The following is an 8750-nucleotide window of genomic DNA, read 5'->3' as shown; positions in this document are numbered from 1 at the left end:
GCCTGGATTAGGGAGAGTCTGCTGCTATAATTACTTGTCTTACTACTCAGTGGAAGTCCTAAGCTGGGTGCTTGGGGGGAGAGGGATAGTACTCAAGGAGCGTTCCTGCTAGGAGAGGCATTAAGACAAGTACACAAATAGCCCACGATTGTGAAATAGGAAACATGCAGAATATGACGAGTAACCTAATAGGCAATTTAGAATTATAAGCACTCTCAAAACTGTTCCTTGAGGAGGCCTCATATTTACATATAAAGCATTGTTGCTGATGGTTAAAGGAGCTTCTTAACATTCATTGATTTATCATTATTATAAAAGTTAAACATACTTGTTTTTTGCTTTTTTTAAGTAATCTCTACCCCCACCACGGGGCTCGACTTCACGACCCTGAGATCAAGAATGACATGCTCTACCGACTGAGCCAGGCAGGCGCCCCCATACTCATTTTTTAAACTTTGGAAAGTACAGAAAGTATTTCAGAAATGTCTCATAATCCCATCATCCAAGAAACTATAGTCAATAGTGTGCATATGTTCTTTTATTTGAATCTTTTCCAGAAGTATTTTCGAGCTCCACGTTTGGCGCCTCTATTCCCTGAGGCTCTGTAGCACATTCTTTTGACTTTGCCTAGTGAGACAGATCTTGATCCTTTGAAGGTAGGTTGCATTTTGGAAACATTCCTAAGTCATCAAGAACCAGGTGCGGCAAATTTGATGTGATCAAGCCGAGGGCATATTGCTTTGGGTCCAAACACAAGATGATAGAGTAATGAAACTAATTTTATTGGGGGGCTTGTAAAATAGTACTAACGGGAGTTCCAGTGAATTGCTTGAAATTTGAGTTTGCCACAAGCAGCGACTTAGAAATAAAAGATCTTGAGGAAGGTCAGAATGCTGGGTTGTTCATTTTTAATTTCTGGTGCCCAGTGTAATGCCTGACAAATAACAGGCACTTAAAATCAGTTAGGTGCCACTTTATTTTTTAATTGATTGTTAATTGCTGTGTGGCTTCGGCTCCCATTCCTTCTTCTAAGACCCTCAGGCGATTATAAACCCTCCAGAATTTTCCATAATATACTCAAGTATATATATATTTTGAAAGAATGGTAAAGGGAAAATAAGAGATTGTTAACACTTTAATTATATAATTCATAAAAATATTCCACTTATAAAAATGAAACCTTAAATATATGGCTATACTTTTGACCACCATTTTCAATCCTATCCCCCCCAACTCCTCAGAGGAAATGAATTCAGTTAACAGATTGATAGGCAACTTTCCAATTATTCTATGTTTGTATATGTACCCATATATATTATACATATATATTATATAAAGTATACCTATCATTTTTTACTAAATTGTATCACTGTATGTATGATTCACTGCTTACATTTTTCAGCCAAATAACTTAAAACTGACCACTTTACAGGGGACAAAACCCATTTAAATATTTAAGTTCTGGTTCATTTCCTTTGGAAATAAGCTCCTGACTTCATAACCAAGCCTTCCATGGCATTTGGGAGAATTTAGAGGAGCCTGAGACGTCGCAGATGCACATAAGAACTTCCCCACGGGCTAGCCCTAGAATTTATCAGCACAGTCCTGCACATATGACAGGCCCTGAGGAATGTGGTGGATAACATGGGCTGATGTCAAACTCCAGGATTAGAGACCTCCTACGACTTTCTCATTGTCCTTCATGACCCATGATGCATCTGTCCTCCACAAACTTATCAGGCTCCTTGAGAACATATTTCTATTTCCAGCTTGCACCATCTTCAGGGGATAGTGAATTCAATGAGTTATATCTGCAATGAGAAAGATGTTTGCATCCCCATCATCATCATCTGATATAGAGCATTGGCTGGACTTTGTCTCTCATCTTCACATATTTTCATGGATATCAAAAGAGGATTTTGCTTCAGGGAAATATGTGTTGAGAGCCTCTTGTTGCTTCTGTCCGGCATAAACAGTAGAGACAAAAAAACTGAAGATGAGAGCCAAGAGTAGAATCATTGTAACTAAACTGGCTGCCATCGAGGTAGACAGATCTAGTGGTTTTCTCCAACCTCTTCCCAAGGCAGAAGTCACACATCTCGGCCAGGATGTAAGAGCCCCACAGTTTGGGGGAGGAACAAGAAAAGGAACAGAGCTAGAAATGATCTGGCTCTTGCAAGAAAAGCCTCCCTTGGGTGGTATTTTAGGACATTAGCTCAGGCTGCCCTGTCCTCAGTCATCTTGCTAGCATTTAAGTAGCCCCTTGGGTTACAGATCACGGCAGGTGCTGGGAAGGGAAGAAGGCCATGCTAAAAATAACCAGCCTCTTCTGGAACCCTGCCTCCAGCCGGGAACTCCTTCCTCAAGCAGCAGCACCTCAGAAAAAGAACAGAGTCTCCTCCACCTCGAGCAGACAGAAAGGTCTGGTTCTTTCCTCCAGTGAAGTTATTGAGGTGGAAATGGTTCTCTGGAGAACATACACTCAAAGAAGCATTTCTACTGAAGAATAGCAATTTCTATTAAATCAGGAAAACAGGCTCTCTTAAGGAGAAACCAGGGTCCCAGCAGAAAGTGCTTGGGGAGAAGGATTTTGCTAGTCAGCCAAGAAAGGGTCTTTACAAAAACACCGAAGTTCACTGCTTCTTTTCAGTCACCTGGGCCTACCTGTAGGCCTCCAAACCAAATAATCTCAACTGAAAATTAAGCTGTTGGCCGTGAGTATGGCAAAGTCACAGGAACAAAAGTTTTAGAAATCCCAAGTCGGAGCACGCCTAACACAGCCGCCTTCCGAGAGCCTGGAGGAGTGGCAGCTAGATGTCAGCTAGAGCGGGGGGCTCTGGCTTACCCACCTCCACGGGCCCTTTTGCATCTGATTTCATGGTATGCAGGGTAAGAGTGGAGTTCTGCCCGCCACTCGGGAAGCTGCAAAGGTCACTCTCACATATGTTCCTGTTAAGGACATCAGTGGAAACTTGAGAACCAAGTATAAAAATATAAAAATGAACAGGTGGCATCCAATACGAAAAGAATGCGGGGTTTGCTGGGAAGTGATGATTAAAACCATTCCAAAGCTGAAATGTGGCCCCTGAGGCTGGCTCGAGTCTCTGGACTGCAAAGTCTGTGGACACTTTCATTCAGCACAGCTGGAGTCTTGAGGAAGCACTAGCTGCTATCCTGACCACATATTATGTCTTCGTTTCCCCTCAAACGTACTCCTTGGATTGATTGGTGGCTCGTTCCTTTGCCAACCCATGGGTTTTGAGAAAAGCAGGTGTAGATTTCTAGCCATCACCTCGAACTCTCCCCTGAAGCTACTAAGAACAAATTTAATGTGCCTGCCTTTCTCTCTTCATGAAGATGTCCTTCCTGTCCCATCTTGAGCCATCAGTGTGAGAGGAGAGAAAGGTCTCCTGGGCCCAGGTTCTCCCAACAGCCCAGGGTGGGGTCTAGGGGCTGGGGCCGCAGTACGGAGCTGGGCCCATACAAGATAACACACCCTTTCGGTCCCAGCCTCACTACTGTCCCCTGTCAACCACGTTCATATGTAGAAATGACCTCTGGTGGCCCTCTGTTCTCTCCTCTTCACCTTGTAATGTGTTGTGGGCTGGGGCAGGGATCCTCATAGCTACAGGGGGGCCCAGCACCATTTCTACAGGAAAGAGCACCATTGCTGGGAGCCGGGACATCCATGTTCTTGTCCCTGCACTGCCACCTCCCAGCTCAGTGATCCTGCACTGCCCTTGATATTCTAATCTGTAGAGTGGGAATAATAGTCCTCATCCTGATGCTGTCATAAGCTGCAAGGAGGAGATAATAAACATGAATAAACTGTACATACAGACATTCTTGAGGCTGCTAAATTCCACAAGTCAGGCTTGAGCAATCCTTCACATAGTTGGTGCTGTTGTAAGAAGAGAAGATGTAAGGCAGGAAAAGCCATAGGCCTTTTTTTGTACTGGGAGAACCATTTTGCCTGTGCAAACCGTCCAGGTAGCACCTGCACTGGGGGGCCTCTCCGCAGAGTCGGGACCAGCCGTGAGTCACTCAACAATGAAGGAAGGAAGCATCCACAGGGCCTAAAGACTTTTCTCAGAGCTCCGAACCCTTCCCGGAAGCAGAGCCTATTTTCCTTGGGTCCTTGGTGGTGGTGGCATCCCAAGCCCATGAGAAAGAAAACTCCCCTGTGGATGAGGAAGACACGCTGTATCTTGTTCCATGAGATGCTGTATCTTGTTCCATGAGACAATGAGCCATGAGCATAATAACACGCTGCATTCCAAAACCCAGTAGAAGAAGCAATTGTCTCTCGATTTAATTATAGATTCTTCACTTTCCCTTAATTGCTTGAGTCAGCACTGTTGACTCTGGGGCAGTCACCATACACAGAGCTATTGCTTTGAAACAAGGTGTGACTATCAGGTAAAATGAGGTTTTGGTTTTTGCTTTATGTTTTTAGACAAACAAACCCTCATGTACATATTCAAGTAAGTGTTCATGTTAAAGGTGTCCCTGGTAGCAAGCTTTCCTTATGTTAACTCTCTTTTCTAACCAAATATTGGGAAATGTCGTGTGGCAAGTAAGAGTGCTCTTATGGGGGTAAAGGGACAGTCTATTTAATATTAAAGCTCTCCGAGAAAACCTGAGATATGTGATCCTCATAGCTACAGGGGGGCCCAGACAGCATTTGGGACAATGGTCATAACACTGTTGGAAATACACAAATAAATGACCCCCAGAGAGAGGGTTTTATCTGCAACATACATATTTTCCTGGAGGAAAAGATCCATGTCTCTAATCCACCTTCCCTGACCTCATAAACTCTAGTTAAATGCTTTGCACACCAAAGGTGTTCAATAAATATTTGAGGGATGTTTGTCCTACCCTATCACAATACTTATATTTATTATTCAGAAAATAAACCACGGAGTCCATATTTTCAATGGAAATAAATCTTTCACTCCTAGTTTTGTTATCTTTCCTTCCCGGTATTGTTTCTCCTACTTATTCGTATGACTAACAGCCAATAAACCATCATTCAGCAAACATTTATTGAGAAATGACTGATACCAAGCCCTGGAGAAATCTGGAAATTCCACGGATGTTCTTAGTGTCCATACAGAAGCTCGGGGCCAAAGGTGTGCAGGCTTCTACACCAGCATGATTTGGTCAGCTTTTCACTTTCAAAGAACACAGACTCTCTCATGTTACCCCAGGAAAGAGAGTTATTACAAGGACCCTTGGAACTGAAATATGATCACACTCTCCCAGTCTCTTTCTCTCCATGGTCTTTCTGTTTATCTTGATAAGTCTGTTCCATTCTTTCTCCATAACCAAATTTCTCTGCTTCCTCATAACTTAGAGGATGCATGGCCTATTGCAGTGTATTAGTCAAGGAAAGCTAGTTATGCTTCAGTAACCCCCAACCTCAGTGGCCTAAAATAGCAAAGGTTTATATCTCACTCTGGCTACATGTCCACCAAGGGTTAGTTGGGGAGAGGGGGAATTCCTCTTATCATAGCTACTTGGGAACCCAGAATGCCAGAGCAGTGACAGTCTTGAAAAAGGAACATGAGGAGGCATGTGGTCTTAAAGTGTCCACCATATGTCACTTCTGCTCACATTTCCTTGGCCAAAACAAATCACTGACCACAACTAACTTAGCTGGGTGGGGATGTGTAATCCTACCAAGACCCTGATTGGAGAGAAAGCCCAAATATGCATAAATAGCCTTAATCACCCTCATTTAAGACATCTCTAGCCCAAGACTGCAAACCCCTTTTGTTTCAGCAGACACAGCTAATGATTCACATTTTCCATGTTCCTTCATTCAAAGTGCAGTGAGAGAGAAGCTGAGTATCCCAGTCCCTCTGTCTGACAGGCTGCAACCTAGGTCCCTGGTTAGCCTATGGATCTGTCCTTGAGTCATGGCCAATCAGCTGGGAACAGGGATATACACTGTAGCACGTGGCCGTCCAGCCCAGCCCTTTTGATCCTCTCCAGCCACCAGGAGACCTGTCCAGTATGGAAGATATTGTTTGAGTTAAGTCATGCTGTTTGCTTGTCCTCGCTCTTGATGACAGAGAGGTCATGGATGTGCAGTCCATCAAGCTGGGTGGGGTCTGGCTGTCAGGCTGTTTATGGAGCAAACTCTCAACAGTGGTGAAATGGAAATTACTGAGCCCAGGGACCTGCTATGTTAACCCATCAGTCTAGGGATAATGATGTGGTACTATGGGATTTTAAAAAATTGGCTCTGTGTGGCTCTATTTCCACACTTGGACACCCCAGTCTTCCTCCTCTGCACATAGACTTAGGTGGGAGGTGCAGGGAGGGGAACAGAAGTGATTGGCTTCAACCCACACAAGAAGACCTGAATATGTGAATCCTGAAATTCAAGTCCCATATGCCCCCCATCTATCTTTCCAGTCTCATGTCCCAGTTCACCCTCCAAATAAAACTACTGTCCAACCACCGTCAAACGTTCCTTGTTTTTCTCTCGGCTCATACAATACCCTTCTCTTTAACTACTACCCTTCCTCTAAAATCAGTTTGGTTTTTTTTTTTTAAGATTTTATTTATTTATTTGAGAGCGAGAGCGAAAGAGCACAAGCAGGGGGAGCGGCAGAGGGAGAAGGAGAAGCAGGCTCCCCACTGAGCAGGGAGCCCAATGCGGGGCTTGATCCCAGGACCCTGAGATCATGACCCGAGCCAAAGGCAGATGCCTAACCGGCTGAGCCACCCAGGCGCCCCTCTAAAATCAGTTAAAAAAACCACCACTTTAGGGGCGCCTGGGTGGCTCAGTCGGTTAAGCGTCTGCCTTCGGCTCAGGTCATGATCCTGGGGTCCTGGGATCAAGCCCCGCATTGGGCTCCCTGCTCAGTGGGGAGCCTGCTTCTCCTTCTCCCTGTGCCTGCCTCTCTGCCTACTTATGCTCTCTCTGTCAAATAAATAAAATCTTTAGAATAAATAAAATAAAATAATTTAAAAAATGAAAACCACCACTTTTCAGAAAAGTTTTTTTCTGTCTGCTATGACCTGTGGTCATTTCTAGGTCTTCCTCCTCTGAATTCTTCTACCCCTGCTCATGCTGAACACCTGGAGGGCATGAACATGTCTTACTCATTTTGGAATCCCAGAGCTTAGTGCCTGCCTAGAATATTGGAGGTGCTCACCAACAGTGTGTTTAATGAATTATCTGTAGCACCAGACATTTAAGGAACCTTTAACGAGATCCTCTGCTCTATCAGGCACAGTGGAGGAAAGTCCGTAATATATGATCTCTCCAGGAGTTTCCTTAGTTTGGTTGCCTGGGTTCATAGATGAGAAAATTGAGTCCCAGAGAGGAGAAATGATTTGCCTTCTGCCACCCAAACAGCCACTATCGACCGAGCACTTTGCTATGTGCTAGACAAATGCCTTTCACTCTTTATCTCATTTTCATCCTTGTGACAACGCTAAGAAGGAAGACTTTGTACACCTACTTTTACAGAAGAGAAAACGGGGGCTTAAAGGGGTTGTAACCTGACTAAGGCCACACTGCAAGGAGGTAGTCAGGCCAGGTTTGGAATCTGCAGTCTAATTCCTGAGTCCCTACTCTTGCCCCCTGTGCTGAGCTCCAAGCTAGGGAGTCAGCTCCCTGTGGTCCATGCATCTGTCTATTGCCCAAAGGCCTTCAACCTTTTCTGTGCTCCAGTGGCTGGGTTGACATAGGGTGATTACAGGGTCTTGGTGAATTTCCGTGCCAGGCAGCTCCTATGCACACAGGTCTAATGTTCTGATCATTAGGTCAGGGTATTTTTTCCCGCCTGGGCAGTTGGGTTAGTGGAAGAAACCTGATAAAATCCTGGAGAGGAACTTGATCATTCTCTGAAGGACTTACAAGTTGTTTGGCCTGCCTAATCTGCTCAGAAACCGTCTGGGGAATATTCGGTATCCATGTAGTACAGGTTGTGAATTACTCTGCGGAGACTGTTAACAAGACCCTCACCAACTCTGCCTCGCCAGTGTCAGACGGCCCCAGGACAGCCCCCTTTCTTCCCCTCCCACCAAAGCCCTGAAAAGAATAGGGTTTTCCCTCTTGGGGGCTGGGAGGAGTGAGAGATGGAAGGGAAATCCTCCTGCCTCCAAGCAGAGCTCACTATACACAGCTGGACCTGATCCCTCCTCGGAGCTATGGCTGTGGATACAATGACTTAGCTGGGATAACACTTGGCCAGCGTTTTGGCAACCTGGTATCTGAGCACCTAAACATGGAAAGAGGCCGACTCCCTAAAATCAGTGCAAGAATAATGACAAAGAGTTAGATCTGGAGGCACCTCAGGGATCATCTACCCCCTGGATTTAAAAAGATACTGAAGCCAAGTTACTTGTCAAGGTCACACAGCTGCGGGTGATAGAGACTGAAAACCATGGTGCCTGAGTCTAAGCTCAAAGTTCTTTCTCCTTAAACTCCCACCCACCCACCTACACACCAGCACACAGCCTACCCTTTGCCATACCACCACACACAGGCACATGCACAACTAAGCCAACTAGGTCCTGTGTCCCTAAAGTCTTTGACTGTCCCTCCCCTGGGGAGAAGGGCACACAGAAGACATTCCCAGACATCCTGACCCGCACCAGCAGGAAAGTCTCAGGAGGGGTCCCCAGGTCTTCCTCTCAACTCTCCCTTCCCTCCTCCAGAGAGGGAGCACCCAGATGACACCTGGCAAGCTGAGAGCTGCGGGGGAAGTACACGGGGCGGGTGCGGG

Source organism: Halichoerus grypus, chromosome 8 (assembly GCF_964656455.1).
Source record: "Halichoerus grypus chromosome 8, mHalGry1.hap1.1, whole genome shotgun sequence".
Taxonomy (NCBI): domain Eukaryota; kingdom Metazoa; phylum Chordata; class Mammalia; order Carnivora; family Phocidae; genus Halichoerus; species Halichoerus grypus.
This window is presented reverse-complemented; position numbering follows the sequence as displayed.